This window comes from Aedes albopictus, chromosome 3 (genome assembly GCF_035046485.1).
Source record: "Aedes albopictus strain Foshan chromosome 3, AalbF5, whole genome shotgun sequence".
Classification (NCBI taxonomy): Eukaryota; Metazoa; Arthropoda; class Insecta; order Diptera; family Culicidae; genus Aedes; species Aedes albopictus.
Window position 1 is genome coordinate 340,957,640 of NC_085138.1, and position 15,680 is coordinate 340,973,319.

The 15,680-nt window shown below is 39.3% G+C and overlaps 1 protein-coding gene across 2 annotated transcripts in view; it reads left to right on the forward strand.

The window, feature by feature from the left end:
• Positions 1 to 894, forward strand: part of LOC109424672 (prolactin-releasing peptide receptor) — a 561,567-nt gene extending 560,673 nt beyond the window's left edge. For both annotated transcript variants that reach the window (XR_009995745.1, XR_009995746.1), the window contains exon 5: positions 373 to 894. The gene's annotated coding sequence lies outside the window, so the exon portion shown is untranslated. The remainder of the gene's footprint in view (positions 1 to 372) is intronic.
• The last annotated feature ends 14,786 nt before the right edge of the window (positions 895 to 15,680 follow it).

Below are 15,680 nucleotides of genomic sequence, written 5' to 3' on the forward strand. Positions count from 1 at the left end.
TTGGTACTTCTGCCACTGTTGTTTGTTGTCACATGGAAGGGCACGTGTGGACAAACTGTGTGAATGCTTTGTTCCCTGTGAAATCAGTCTGCCCAGTTCACGCTGCTGTGCAATATTGGTTTAGATATTTGGACAAGAGAACCTCGTTTTGGGACTATAGTAGTGTTGTCAACCCCCACTTTTGACAAGTATTATGTTTGAAACTGTGTGTGCTCAGAAAAACAAAGTGATGCCTAACAGCGAATAAATTTGGTTAAAGGGCAAACCGTGCTAGAATAGAACCGTGTTTATGCTTACATTTCCATACATACAGCACTAGACATGACCTAAATTTGAATTTAATGTGTTCTATTTTACTTCTTCTCATTTCAGATTTGTTCATCTTCAGTAACCGTTCACAGTCAACGAAGGATAACCGGTACTCAACCAAACTCCGGGACCTTCTGCTTCTGGGCCCGAGGTAGAAGGTCCAACGCAAAAATTGTTGTATTTTGATTAGGCAGAAAACCCTTCAAATCAATGCGTTTATTCCTTATCAACGTCTTTTGACAACACGACTATTTTTCTTTTTCCATACATCATGCGGGAGTTTTAAACATTTCGTTTAAAAAATGTTTCTCCTGTAATATTAGACATCGATGTGATTGTAAGAGGGTTCTGAGACGTGTGATAAAACCTTAATTGTACTTTTTTTAATGGTTGATGTCCAAATTTTCCCCAAAACTATTTGACATTAAAATATTACTTAAAGTGGCTAAATCCTTTGGTATTATTTTTTTGTTCCTAATGCAAAATGTCATAGATGTAAACAGAGAGGGACTTGGTGGAGACATCCTAGTGCCGGCATAGTCTGGAAATAACAATTTGCAAACCAGGATGCTATCCGCAAAGAATTTATCGGACAGGAATGCTAGGAAATCCTCCAGGAAGTTTATCTGGAGATTTCCCAAGACCTCCTTCTAGTGATTCCTTTAGGAGTTCTGGTTGTGGATTCTTCCAAGAATCCCTCTGGGGATTCCATCATGAGTAACTTTTGAGAATTTCTGCACGAGTTCCTATTGAAGCATTCAATGGAAGTTCCCTCTGTGGATTTCTCCAGGGGTTTCATCTATGGATTTCTTGAATTCTCTCTGCAGGTTTTACCAGTAAAATACCGTCAGATCCTAACAGTATTTTCTCCAGGAGTAACCTCTGAGAAATACTCCAGAAGCAATCACTAGTAGAATCCCCAGAAAGGATTCCACGAGGATTCTTAAGAAAGAGTTTCTGGAGAAATCCACAGAGGGAACTTCCGCAGAAACTCCCTTAGCAAAATTCCTGAGGAATTCTCTGAGATTTATAGTCCTATGAAAACGGTACTTTTTCATTCCATTCGATTTCTCGAACCTCTGAGATAACAAAACAAAAACTGTACAGAAACCGATGCTTCATTGCCTACGACATGCATTGAATACTAAGGATACGGGTATTACAATGATTTTATTGTCCTTTTCTGGCTATACCAGTCAGCCAGTATGTCTGAAATAGACGCGCCGGACTAGCGATTCGGAGTCGTGGGTTCAAATCCCACCAAAGCAAGTGATTTTTTTTTTGCAATTTTTTCTCACAATTTTCCAATTAAACGTACATACTTTCCCTTAAATTACTTCAAGTTTTACGACTGACGGGTATTGCCACAAAATATCTGAGTACTGGTTGCAGAGGCTCATCCTAACAGAAAAAAAAAGCCGAGAAAGCACTTCTAGAATAGCTTTTGCCGGTATTGAAATTCTTGGATTAATCCCCAGAGAGAACCCCTGGAGGACTCCCCAGTGAAGACTCCAAAACAAATCTCCAGAAGGAACTCCTGGAAAGAGTCTCCAGAGGGAACTCCAAGAGAAATCTCCGAGTGCAACTCATGCCAAAATCCAAGGAGGAACTCCTGAAGAAATTTCCTGAAGGACATTTAGGAGGAATATCCTGGAATAACTCCTATAAGAACTGTAGGAAAAATCCCTAAAAGGATCACCAGGAGCAATCCTTAGAAGGCGGTTATGTTTCTGGAAGAATTTCTAAAGTAACTTTTAGTTAAATTTTAAGAAAAAAAAACCCAGATTTATCCACCTAGTGGTGATAGTGCCTTTCTCGTCGAATATGTACTCATGATCTTTCCGTCGACGCAATCAATCTTGCCTTAGAGTCAGTGATCAGCCCCAAATCTCTGTGCTTTGGTAATGGACGAGAAGGGGGAAATGCTCATAACAGCGATCTGGGACTGTACCACCTACGAATTTCTGAATTTCTGAAAATCAAGAATTTTATCAAGGTCATCATCGAATTGGGGCACTCATTCCGACGTTATATTCAACGTATGGGCAGAGCTGAAAGTATCAGTCCTTTCAGTTGACTGCTTGACCATCTTCACTGGAGGCTGATTCATACCAAGATGACAATTACTAGCTAGGATTAAACTTTTTCCACAGAACACTTTGACAAGGATTTATCTGCAAATTTTATGCTATATTTTATTATCAATTTGTAATGTAAGAATGTTCCGGGCTGATAGCATAGCATAGCATAGCATAGCATAGCATGAATACTTGCACAAATCTTGGATGGAGTTGCAAAGTTGAATATTTCCATTGACATTGCTGATGTCGCTACTATCTACAATGTCACAGATTCACTCAGCTCCACACACCTGGCCAAGTCCTTGCAAGCATTTATAAATCCCTTCATCAACTTAGAAAGAGCCCAGAACTGAAGCATCTTCCAATAGATGAAAGGATGTTGAAAATAGCGAATTTTCAACTTATATGCAGTTATAAAGTAAATATACTGAAGTAGAATTATTTATAAATAAATAATATTGGAAAGATCTCACCAATTGTTGTGGGGTTTTTGTGGTTCAATGCCGATCATCTAATTGTCTTGATTGATGTTCTTCTCTGTAAAGAACAACACAATACTCCGCAAAGAACAACACAATACTGAACACTTAACACCCGCCCATCTATTGTTTTGATTTTCACTCGAGACAATAGCGAACGCGATCGATTATGCTGCCATACTCACCCCTTACAGGAGCGATGCATGCACAGCAAAAACAACACAATACTCATGTAAGAATGTTCCGGGCTGATGCGCTTAAATTTTATTTTTCCATACAACGTTGATCCATCCTACTGTAAATTTACGTCTCAGGAATCTAAAATGGTGTGATTTGATGAGATCGCTTTAGTTTTTTTAGGTTTTTGGTTCTCTTACACATATCTATCGTTTCCATTCATTTAGTTCACTTTCGTAATTTCGCTAAAGCACCCAACGCTGCTTCTGCAACACCACCGGCAGCCTCTTATGTAATCTGAGTATATTTTGTATTACTTACGAGACCCCCGGAAATGATTCCGTAACACTACCGCTATATTCAAATGTGATCTGAGTTTATGAAAACTGTTAATCAGGTTACCCGGAACTAAAAACACTACCGGTAGTAACTTCTGTGGACTCCCGAGCAGGAGAAAATAGCTGAAGAATAACTAACTCAGGTATGGAAAACCGAATACCTACAACCTGAATGAGGTTTTAAGTAGCCCTGCATAAGAGGTAAAATACCTAAAATAATAACTGGTGTGTATTCTGTGCATAACGCGTGAATAATGACATCAGGTATGGCAATACCTAAATAATAATCGACGATTTTTCCATACAAATAGCGATTTTTCCATAATTGAATAATACCTCAAACAGTCCTCAACACCAAACCAATAACTCGTTGAGGTATTCTATCAATACCTACAAAATACCTAAATAAGTTATTTCCAATACCTAGATAACCGACGAATACCTTGTCTTGGTATGCTACCTGACTTTGGTATGCTCCAGTTATGTGGCAGTTATTCATTCCTGCTCGGGCTGTACCTATTTTCTTATCATCCATGCATCAGGTTACTGACAAAAAGCGATTTGATGTACCGCAAGCATGGGTTTGATTCACTTTTATGTATGTCCACTTCCAGTGGGACACCCTTAACCGGTTCCGGAAAATTTACATGGTTCATTTTTACATTTGACCAATTCCGGCGGGACACCTGAAACCGGTTGTGGAATACTATCGGTGGCCTCTAACGTAATCTGAGCTGGTTTTCTTGAAAACCTTTCATCAGCTTATCGAAAAAAACGCGGTTTGATGAAGCGCATGCATGGAGTTGGGTTCCCTTCTACATTTGACCACATCCAGAGGGACACCGGGAACCGATTCCGGGACACTACTAGTTTTCCCAAACATGATCTGAGATATTTTTTCTTGGTAACCGTTCATCAGGATACCTTAAAGGCCATTTGATGTGTCGCGAATATTTTTTTGGTTCTCTTTTACATTCGGCTACTTTCAGCGATTCCGGAACACTATCAGTAGTTTCTAATGTGGGCATACTTGCTGATCGTACAAGTTATCGAAAAGGCCATGATTTGATGTGTCGCATGTATGAATTAGGCCACTTCGGGCACCAGGAACCGGTTCCGGGATGCTACCGGTTCAGATATGATCTGAGACTATTTTCCTGCTTGCCGTTCCTCAGGTTATAGAAAAAGCGGCGATTTGATGTGTCACATGCATGGGTTTGGTTCACTTTTATATTTGGTCACTTCCGGCGGGATACCCGGAACTGGTTCCGGAACACTACCGGATCAGATATGGTCTGAGACTATTTTCCTGTTAATCATTCATCAGGTTATACAAAAAGCTGCAATTTGAAGTGTCGCATGCATGGGTATGGTTCACTTTTATATTTGGCCACTTCCGGCGGGACACCTAGAACCGGTTCCGGAACACTACCGGTTCAGATATAATCTGCGACTATTTTCCTGCTTACCGTTCGTCAGATAATCGAAAATGCCGTGGTTAGATGGGTCGCATGCATGGGTTTGTTGCAATTTCATATCTGGCCCCTTCCTGGGGTACCGGTCCGGAACACCTAAATGGCCATAACTCCGGAACGGCTGAACCGATTCAAACCATTTTCAATAGGAAACAATGGGACAATATTCCGCGTCGATTGAAAACAAAAGCGTTGAATTCGGATGATATTTACTATCCAAAAGTGAGGTGACATTTTTGTACACGCACACACATACATACACACACACATACATACACACAGACATCATCTCAACTCGCCGAGCTGAGTCGATTGGTATATAAGACTTGGCCCTCCGGGGGTTCTATCAAAATTTCATTTTTGGAGTGAACATATAGCCTTGCGGTACACCTTGGTGTACGAGAAAGGCAAAAACTTCTGGAGGAGTCGCCAGTCGAAACTCCTTAAAAATTCCCCGAAGGAACTCCTGAAAGAATATCATTCATGATTTCATTCTTAGTAATTCCCCAGGAATCCTTTGTACGAAAACCTCAAGCATTTTCTTCCGGGGAATCAGTCTGAGTTCTATCTGATATTTCTCTGGAAGTTTTTCCATCAGTTCGGAGAATCCTCTATCTTTCTATTGCAAGGAATCCTTCAGCATTCTAACCACGATACCCAACAGCAATCCTATCCGGAAAATCTTCCATTATTTCCATACGAGAGTATGCAGTCAGTTTCTTTCGCCACCAATTGCTTTCGGGAAATTCTTCTGCAATACGTCTGAGAATCTTCCGACAATTTCTTCCGAAGAATGGTGCTATAGTAGACGTTCGCTCGGTGCAAACGCTTTAACTGCAATGCTTTTTAACTGCAAGTCCGCTAAGTGCAACAATTTTGCAGTTATCGAGCAGAAAGAAATAGCAACTGAATAACACATCAAGGTATTAATCTCAAATACTATCATACCTCGATATGCCCTTCATTAGGCAAAATAACAAAAACGAATACCATATTTTTTATGAAAAATCCCTAGAAAATAACAAGTAATGCTATTTCAATAATGAATGCATACCTAAAATTTGAAGTGCTGTAGTTGTTATCCATAAATAGCAAAGCAATAACATGTTTTGTTATTAAATTGTTCATTTGTTCCATAACTCCATGATGTAATAGCAAAACATGTTCTTCGGTCATATCACTGCCAAATCAACAAATACCACATTAATACCAAACTCTGCTCAAATACCTCGAATTGTTATTGTGATGCTCTAAAAAAAATTTGTAGAATAATTCAATAATATCACTTTTAGGTATTAGAGCACAGGTTGTACTTTGCATGATATTTGTAAGGTATTCCCTTCTGCTCGGGTATCCGTCAAAATCAAGTGTCAATTGCGATGCGATGTTTTTCGTATGCACTTTTGTTGCAATGCGATGTTTTTCATATGCAAATTGGTTGCATTTTGCAGCAACTGACAGTTATGTGACGTCTGTCAGTTGTTGCAGTTATCGAATTTCACTCGGTAAGTGAAACGTAAGCATGTTGCACTTATCGAGCGGGTACTGTATTTCCACTGGGGAATCCTTCGCAGGCTGTTCGAGTCAGTATGAAGTTGATCATCAATATTAACTTCTTTTCTCGATCAGCCTAGATAGCTGTGTAATGTCGGTAGCGATTGTCTCAATTGGCTAAGAATAACACTACGGACCGCCTGTTCCGGTGGTAAGAATCCACCAACAGGTGACCCCTAATTCATGGTGTGATGCGGCTTTATGCTTACCGTGCCTAGGAATGAATGGCTAGGGGGGTCTAATAAAAACCTAACCGCTAACGGAGCCTGTGGAGTATCAGGGCGCCCTTCACAGTATGTAGCCCTTACTGCGCTAACCGGAGCAATGGTGCAGTGGACCTTGTGCTTCTCTGAGACAATCAGCTGCCCTTCTTTAGTCTCACTTGAGGCTAAATAAGGGCGGGATTATGAAGATGTTGTTAATTAGTTTAAATTTTCACCCTAGGTGGTGCGAATAGAAGCGGTTTTATTTTTCAAGCTAGCTAACACACACCTACACACTCCCGGCACACAGCTTGTAAACACGCACGAGCGTTCAATTTTCTTGCAAGCACCTCTCTCAGCGCGGTTGTCAAATACGCCGTCGCGACGCTGTTCGGAAATGGTAAACATGATCAATCCACCTTTATTCCAATTTTGTTCTCGTGTTAAAAGTTTATTATTTTCCATTCGCGATGGAAATTTTGATGAATAGTTGTTAAAAAATTAGCTGAAATAGGCTCAACACAATGTTTATACTTCTCCTCACTTTCCAACGGCTTGACAGCGGCAAATGGAGATATCGTGACAACATTTTTGATTACATCCCCAGCACCTAGATAACAATACTCTTCAATCAATCACACAGGTTCAAAAAGGTTTAACATAACCTCAATCTTCAATGTTTGGCTCCCGATGTTTGGCTCCCGCTAAGAGAGCATATTGAGTCAGTCCGCGACACTCAGTTTTCACCTATATGGTTTCGCATTATGCGATTTACACAGTGTATTCTGTGTATCCTCGCCTTTGGCGTTTTCCAATCGATACCGATTTGGTTTTATTGTTGCTGTTCTTTGTTGTGCTGTTGTTGCGAAGAGTTTAATCTTACCTAGTTTGGGTAGTGGCTACGGTTAAGATAGCTCAGATCAATCTTCAGCATAAAAGAACAGCAACGATCAATCTTTGCAGACTTATGCAAAATGGTACAGCCCAAGTGGCCTTGGTACAAGAACCTTACTTTCGTAAGGAAAATTTCTATCTAGGAAACCTTGTGAACCCGGTGTTTGCCACTTTCAGTAAACATGAAATGGCAAACTCGCGTGTCATGCCTCGAGCCTGTGTGCTTGTCAACAACGCAATAGTTGCTACACTCATCTCTGAACTAACCACCAGAGATGTATGTGCTATCACAATTGATGTATCTGTTGGAAACCTCAACAGGAAATACGTCTATTGTTCTGTGTATTTACCGCATGATGAACCATCCCCTACGGATGCTTTCAAACAAGTCATCGCATACTGCACTTCAAAAGGCCTTCCGCTAATTGTTGGCAGTGATGCTAACGCTCATCATATCATCTGGGGCAGCTCAGACATTAACTTGAGAGGCTCCAGTTTGATGGAGTACTTAAGTAGTACAGATCTTGCATTGCTTAACATAGGCAACCGCCCAACCTTCATGGTATCTGCTAGAGAGGAAGTGTTAGATATAACGCTTTGCGCTAGCAGAATTAGTCACGATCTGACCAATTGGCATGTGTCAGATGAAGAATCTTTATCTGACCATCGCTACATCTTTTTTGAACATTTAAATGTTACTGCGCAAACATTGCGTTTCAGGAATCCTCGGTCAACAAACTGGGATCTTTATATTGATTTGGTTGCAGCCAAATTTCATGGATATTCACCATCCATTGACACTCCAAGTGATTTAGATGATGCCGTTGATACTACAACGACCTTCATCATGGAAGCTTTTGAAGAAGCATGCCCTCTACGGTCTGTGAAGATCACAAGAGGAACCCCTTGGTGGAACTCTGATCTGGCGAAACTCAGGAAACAATGTAGAAAGAGTTGGAACAGACGACGTTCGGCTGGTTCGGAGGCTTTCAGGTCGGCTCGCATGGCCTACAGGAAAGCTCTCCGGTCTGCTGAACGATCCGGCTGGAAAAACCTTTGTACAAATGTTTCCAGCTTGAGTGAGGTCAGTCGGTTAAACAAAATCCTTGCGAAATCTAAGGATTTCCGGGTGAACGAACTTCGTTTGCCAAATGGCGATCTGACTTCCTCTGATGAGGAAGTTCTGGAATGCTTATTCAGCACACACTTCCCTGGATGTGTAGATATTACATCTTCGGATGATCCTGATGTCTTTTCTTGTAGTTATGATTCTTTAGCTTCGGCTCGGAGTATTGTAACTATAGAATCGATTGAGTGGGCTCTTAATAGCTTTGCTCCTTTCAAATCTCCTGGGGCAGATGGGATTTATCCTATTTTGCTTCAGAAGGGATTTGATTATTTCAAACATGTTTTGAAAAAACTACTTGTTTGCAGTTTTGCTACAGGGTATATTCCCAAATCCTGGAGGGATATTACTGTAAAGTTTATTCCGAAAGTGGGTCGTGCGTCGTATGAAGAAGCAAAGAGTTTCAGACCTATCAGTTTGACCTCTTTTCTTCTCCGCAATCAACACACACCTCGTTGTTTCCACTTTTAGTGAATTGGAACAAAATTGTCCTTGCTCCAAGTGATCTTACAATTGCTTGTAATTTTCCATATAGGACATTTTCCACGAAATTCCCTTACCGGGAAGAGTGGACATCTGGTTATCTGGAAAGAAGTATTTCAGACGGCATCGTATGTTACACTGATGGCTCCCTTCTCGAAGGTCGAGCAGGTGCTGGTGTTTATTCTCGTGAGCTAAGGCTGTATCAGTCTTATTCACTTGGTAGACACTGCACCGTTTTTCAGGCCGAAATCTTTGCTCTTATGTGTGGAGTGCAATCAGCACTTCAGCAGCACGTAATGGGCAAAGTAATATACTTCTGTTCAGATAGCCATGCTGCTATTAAAGCACTTGCTTCGGCCAACTCCAGGTCGAAGATAGTTATCGCTTGTCGAACTCAAATCGAGGAGCTGAATTCAGCAAACGCTGTTCACCTTGTATGGGTACCTGGCCATTCTTCCATCGCTGGAAATGAATTGGCTGATGAGTTAGCTCGCACTGGAGCATCACATGACTTCATTGGCCCTGAGCCAGCTATTCCGGTATCCAAGTGTTGGGTAAAGCTTCAGATTGACATCTGGGCTGCCACTCAGCACAAACAATACTGGAATAGTTTGGAGTCATGTCGTCAAACCAAATTGTATAGTGCTGAGCCATCTTTACGGGTGGCGAAGTATCTAACTAATCTGTCTAAGCAGAATTGCAGCATGCTGGTCAAAGCATTGACTGGCCACTGCCGACTCAGCTATCACATGGCGAATATTCAGCAAGCTGATTCATTTGCCTGTGATAGCTGTGAATCCGATTATGGAACTTCGTATCATTTGATATGTAACTGTCCAGTTTTTGCGCAACTGCGTTTCCGAGTATTCGGTATTATAAATAATTTAATTATATATTTATTTTCACATCTAATTATTTATTTATATACTTATTTATTTATTTATTTATTTATTTATTTGATTATTTATTTAGATAGTTGTTCATTTATCTATTCAATTGCTCTTGAAAACTCTATTAAATCAGTTGCGTAGTCACGTGTTAACCATCCTGCTTTTTCTTATTAAGTAGTTCTATCAATTGGAGGTCATTTGTTGGACTATTTTTATAGGTAAAATAAGTTTTTTGACGAATAATGCATGCTCTTTTGATAATTGTAACTGTTTGTTTGCAGTATAGGACAAATATTGAAATATTCAGTAATTATTAGAATAATGTAGGAAATAATTGTTGCAGATGTAAAAGTATTTTAACAGTTATAGGCAAAATTCACTAGAATTCGGTAAGCTGAAAGATAAATGGTAAAATAAAAAAAAACATGAACATGTAAGATGGGAATTGGGTAGGATTGGAAGAACTAGCAGATTATGTAGAAACTTCAAAAGGTTCAAGTGGTTACAAAGGTAAATAATAGCATATTGCAGGATGTTAATAAAAATAAATACACGATTAAGGAACACTGTAGATAATGCTTAGCACTGCAAACTGAGACTTGAAAACAAATCACATTTATAGAAAGAGTGCTAGAAAATTGAATGATGGAGGAGATAAGAAGAGATATTAAGTGTATTCCACAAGTTGAATAAAAGGATCCAATTCTACAAGATGTGCGAAGTGGACATGATGAGTGGTAGACATGATGGTAAGGTAAGATGGTTAACAACAATTCATAAAAATCAATCAATAAGGGGGGACAGGGAGGGTATTAAGCTTATTGCAGATTGGATGAGGGAGTCGTGGTAACCAGGCCCAATTCACGGAGGTAATCGCTCTATGATCAATATTTTTGAATATTGACCATAGTTGATGATGTCTTCCAACATTCTGCGATAAGTTTGACGCACCCTTTTAGTTACAAACCACCAGACGGAAATCTTAATATGTACTGCGAGGTGTTGGATGCTGGGATAGGAACATTTTGTTGGAAGGAGATTCTCTGCCCTTGAAGTGGATTGCGCATTTGTCAAAGTACATATGGGTCCACACTCCCTTTTGGCCCTTCATACAACAAAATTGGGAATATACTGACTGTCCAACATTTTGATCTGGCTATTAAGAGGAACCGTACGACATGGCAAGTCCTGCACTGGTGGTGGCTTTACATCACATCACATCACATCACATCACATCAACTGCGTTTCCGAGTATTCGGTAAACACAAGTCACTTAAACTGACTTCAGAGACCTGAATCTTCAGAATATTCTGTTGTTCTTAACCCGCTGTGGTAAAGAACTATAGGCTCTCTTTCGCTTTATGCGTTATTACAGTGCCCTTTTCAGGGCGCTGTTTGAACCCATTGTGGTACGCTTGTGCGTTAGTACCCTCTTCCAGGGTATTTTTCCTATTTCCCTACCTGTCCCTATCCCCATCCAAATCCTTTTTCCTTCCTTTTCCCTCAGGTAGATGATGAAATAGGCTGTTATTTTGGCGATGGCACAAATGTCCCAAATGGATGATAATGTGTCTCTTGAGCCGGCCTTCTGATACAGGTTGTACTTTGCATGATATTTGTAAGGTATTCCCTTTTGCTCGGGTATCCGTCAAAATCAAGTGTCAATTGCGATGCGATGGTTTTCGTATGCACTTTTGTTGCAATGCGATGTTTTTCATATGCAAATTGGTTGCATTTTGCAGCAACTGACAGTTATGTGACGTCTGTCAGTTGTTGCAGTTATCGAATTTCACTCGGTAAGTGAAACGTAAACATGTTGCACTTAACGAACGTCTACTGTATTTCCACTGGGGAATCCTTCGACATTTCCTTCTGAGGAAAATACGATGTTGTTTACATCTAGCATGTACGCAAATCAAATTTAAATCAAACGACCATGTTCGAATAAATCAAATTGACTCACTACTAATCAAAACCACCTTTTGGTAAGACTACCAAAAGGAGACAAGAGCACAAAGTTGACAGCTGACAAGTAGCAATTAGCGGTCAAATTTGTACTTCCTACCTGGTTGTTGCAGATCAATAACTTATCATGTAGCGTGACATCGTTGTGACACTAACTCATCAGACAAGAGATAGGTCGATATGTTAAATTAACAACTCTCCTAGTGATACTCCACGTTTAGAATTATAATTGCTTGTTGTTCATTCAACTCAAGAACCAGTGGCGCACCACAGAAAGGTTCATGGCAAACCAGGGAGCCCCAACACACAGAAATGAGAAACTCTGCTCTAAGGATTTGTCCCAGGATTTCTCCTGTATTTCCTCCCGATCATGATTCTTACAAGTATTTTTTGGAAAGTCCTCCAGTAATTCCACCCAGGATTCTCTCATTGGCATTGTTTCGGGACTATTTCGCTGATTACTCCCGGAATTTCATCTGGGATTCCTTCCGAGGTTCTTCAAGATATTCCTATCGGGATTTGTTAAGGGATTTATCCTAGGGAGGAGATTTCGTTCCAGGATTACTCCTGGATTTCCTGGATTTACGTGATAGCCTTCCTTAAATGCATGGATTACTAAAGCTATTTCTCTAGGATTCTTTCAGCGTATTCATTTTTAAGACTTTACAGTGATACTCATGAAAAGGACAACAACATGGTCGGTGAAGTAGTAGATATTTTTTTGTCTTCTTCGTGCATGTGTGTGCTGTCAAAATGACCTGAGAATTGTCAATAATTTTGAGATCAAGTTTGGTAAAGGATTACCTCCTTCATAATCAGCAATTACGATGGTTCGCTTCTGGAATCAACAATGAGATGGAATTTGCTTGACGACGCTTTTCTACGTGGTCCAATTTTTCTACGTCTTTGACGTTTCGTGGTTTTGTTGTTTACGATTCTGACTTAGGAAATTTTACCATATTTCATGGGTGGTTAGGTTTGATTCAATATGTGGGATCAAACCGGGATTCCTCCAAGAAATCTTTTGCGGGTTTCCTACAAATTTGGTTCAGGGCTCCTCCAGGAGTTTCTTATAGGATTCCTAGAGAGTTCTTGATGAGATTTTCAGATTGAGATTCAGATGAGATTACTTCAGGAGATATTACGAAAAAAATAATAAAGCATTACAAATGCATATTGAAATATAACATCATTAACCATCAAAGATGAGGAATATATGTAAAATATTTGAAATCATTGATATAATTACATTTAATTTCACAGTACTTAACACTCAGTTCACTCTGGCTGAACAAAAACATTGGGATATGGTATATAGTTCAGTGTGGCTGACTCTGTTTCTTTGTTTCAGAGAAAACCAGTCGGATTGTGAAAAAAAATCTCGATTTTTCCTCGTCTGAAGTTAAAGTAAATATCACTCATAATCCTTAACATGAATCAGAGAGAACGCGCTCAGTATAGTAGCACGGAGATTTCAAAATAGTTTGAAATATGAACGCGGAAGCCCTCCCAGCTCAGCAATTGCCACCCATGTTTTTTTTTTTTCATAGGCCATGCATTGTGCAGGCACAGAGCAAGAGTGATTATGTCAAATGCTGTCCTAGCATGTCCTGAGCCTGAGATGTGAAAGTGGCTTCAAATTTATGCTGGTCAAAGAAAACCATGAAAATGTTCTGCCAAAGTGAACCAAGACAAAACAAATTCCATAAATACGAAAAAGATCCGAACTAGGATCATTTGAGTGATAACCAAGCGCGTTACCTCTAGGTCATTTTACCTAGCTGAAGGTCAGTCGTTAAGTCAGAATCAAGTTTTAAACATTCTTCTCAAGGATGGTTTTCGTGAAAACGCCATTTTTCGATCAGCCAAAGCGAACCAAGTGTTAAAGTATCAGTATAAGGTGTATCGACATAACGCAGGTATTCAAACTCACTTGATTTTTGAATTGTTGAGAATAAATTAATTTTAAAATGCAGTGGATTTGGTTCACTCTGGCTGAATGTGATTTGGAAAAAACGGCGATCAGGTTCATCGACATATAACACAAGTTTACAAAATAAAATGAAAGTCGTGAACTTCTGTCAACGACCAAAATTTTTGATGCACAATTTAGTGCTGATTTCGAAACCGACCTTCAAAAAATTTAAAGTAGAACAGTTTTTGAGTTTTAGCTCAATATCGAGTTTTACAACTTTTCAAAATATGAAATTTACTAAAATTCAAATATATTGCGTTTTGTTCAACCAATTTTAAATCTTTTTCCATAAATTGAAAGCTGAATACAATGCCATCCGATCATCTGAATACAGGTTTTGCGTCAGAGTGATGAAATTCAAGATATTGACGATTTTTAGGGACGATCTTCTTAAATTTTAGCAAAATTCCCAAAATTTTTTGAACAAATGTATTTTTTTAATAAGAAAAAAACCAACTTAAAAATTCTTTCTCGACGTTTATTTGACATATCATATGTAGGCGAGTTACAGTAAAAATTTCAGCTCAATCGGAGCATTGGTTACAGAGAATGAGATGTTTAAAGTGAGCGACTTTGCTTAAAAATAGAACAAAAATCGATTTCAAATCATCAACCTTGTATGGAAAGTCGAAAAAATTTCCGCTCTACTGTATTTTTTTTCCTTCGCGTTTTCGAACTCATGGCATGATTCTACACCAAAAATGATCATCAGCTTACCGAGTTCAAAAATGCTGTAAACTAGTGTAATTAGATCCTTTCTAATTACGTGTTCATTCTCTCACGGATTGTTACTATGAGTCGGTTAGAAGTTAGAAATCTGACGGCGATGAGGAAAATTTGAAATGTTCATCATCTAAATCAATACTAAAATATTTCGCTGATTCTATAAAATGGTTTACAGTTCACTCTGGCTGGGTGCTATTTCATTTTTTGTATGTTCTGCCAAACAGAAATTTTGAATTTACTCCACGAAGAGCTGTAAGAATTACTGGATTTTTACACTGAAGGTAGATCATCATATTCTTCATCCAATGGTTAAGGAAACTCATTTTTTCAAAAAATGGTCTTTGGTTCGGTTTAGCAGAACCCCGACCATATACAACACAGAACAGATATTTTGCCCTATTACCCTATTATATTGGATAACAATTTCCAATGACAGGATGACGAGGTTTCATATATTGGTTTGGGTCCATCAGTCATCCTGGAATTGTGTTTTGAATGGCATTTAGCTTTTTAGTAGACAGTCATTGCTGCTGCTTTCATAGCTTGAGTTTTGTCTAGGAATTTCTAATCCTAAGGGGGCATCCTGAATCAGATTTAAATGTGAGACGTCTACACTTTGATGTCTCTGTTGGGAAAGTCTTCTAGTTAATATCAGTGCCCGAAATGACCTAAATGTAGGCCATCAATAAGAGGCAGATGATATCTCAAGATGCTCTATTACTTCAGAGCATTACAAATGTGCATTTCACTTGGGAAAATATGAGCAGGTTAAAATAGAACACGTAACACAAAAATAAAACTTGTAACAGAGTTCCTAAATTCCTTCGAAATTCCTACCGAAATTTCTCTACCAATTAATTCTGAGATACAGTGACCCCACACCGATTTATGAATCACCATGTTGATTAAATGAGTGATCCATAAGCTGTGGTCATTTTTGCCGATTCATAAATTGTGGGATCACTGTAACTCCGGTAATTTCTTCCGTAGTTTTTCCACAAATTT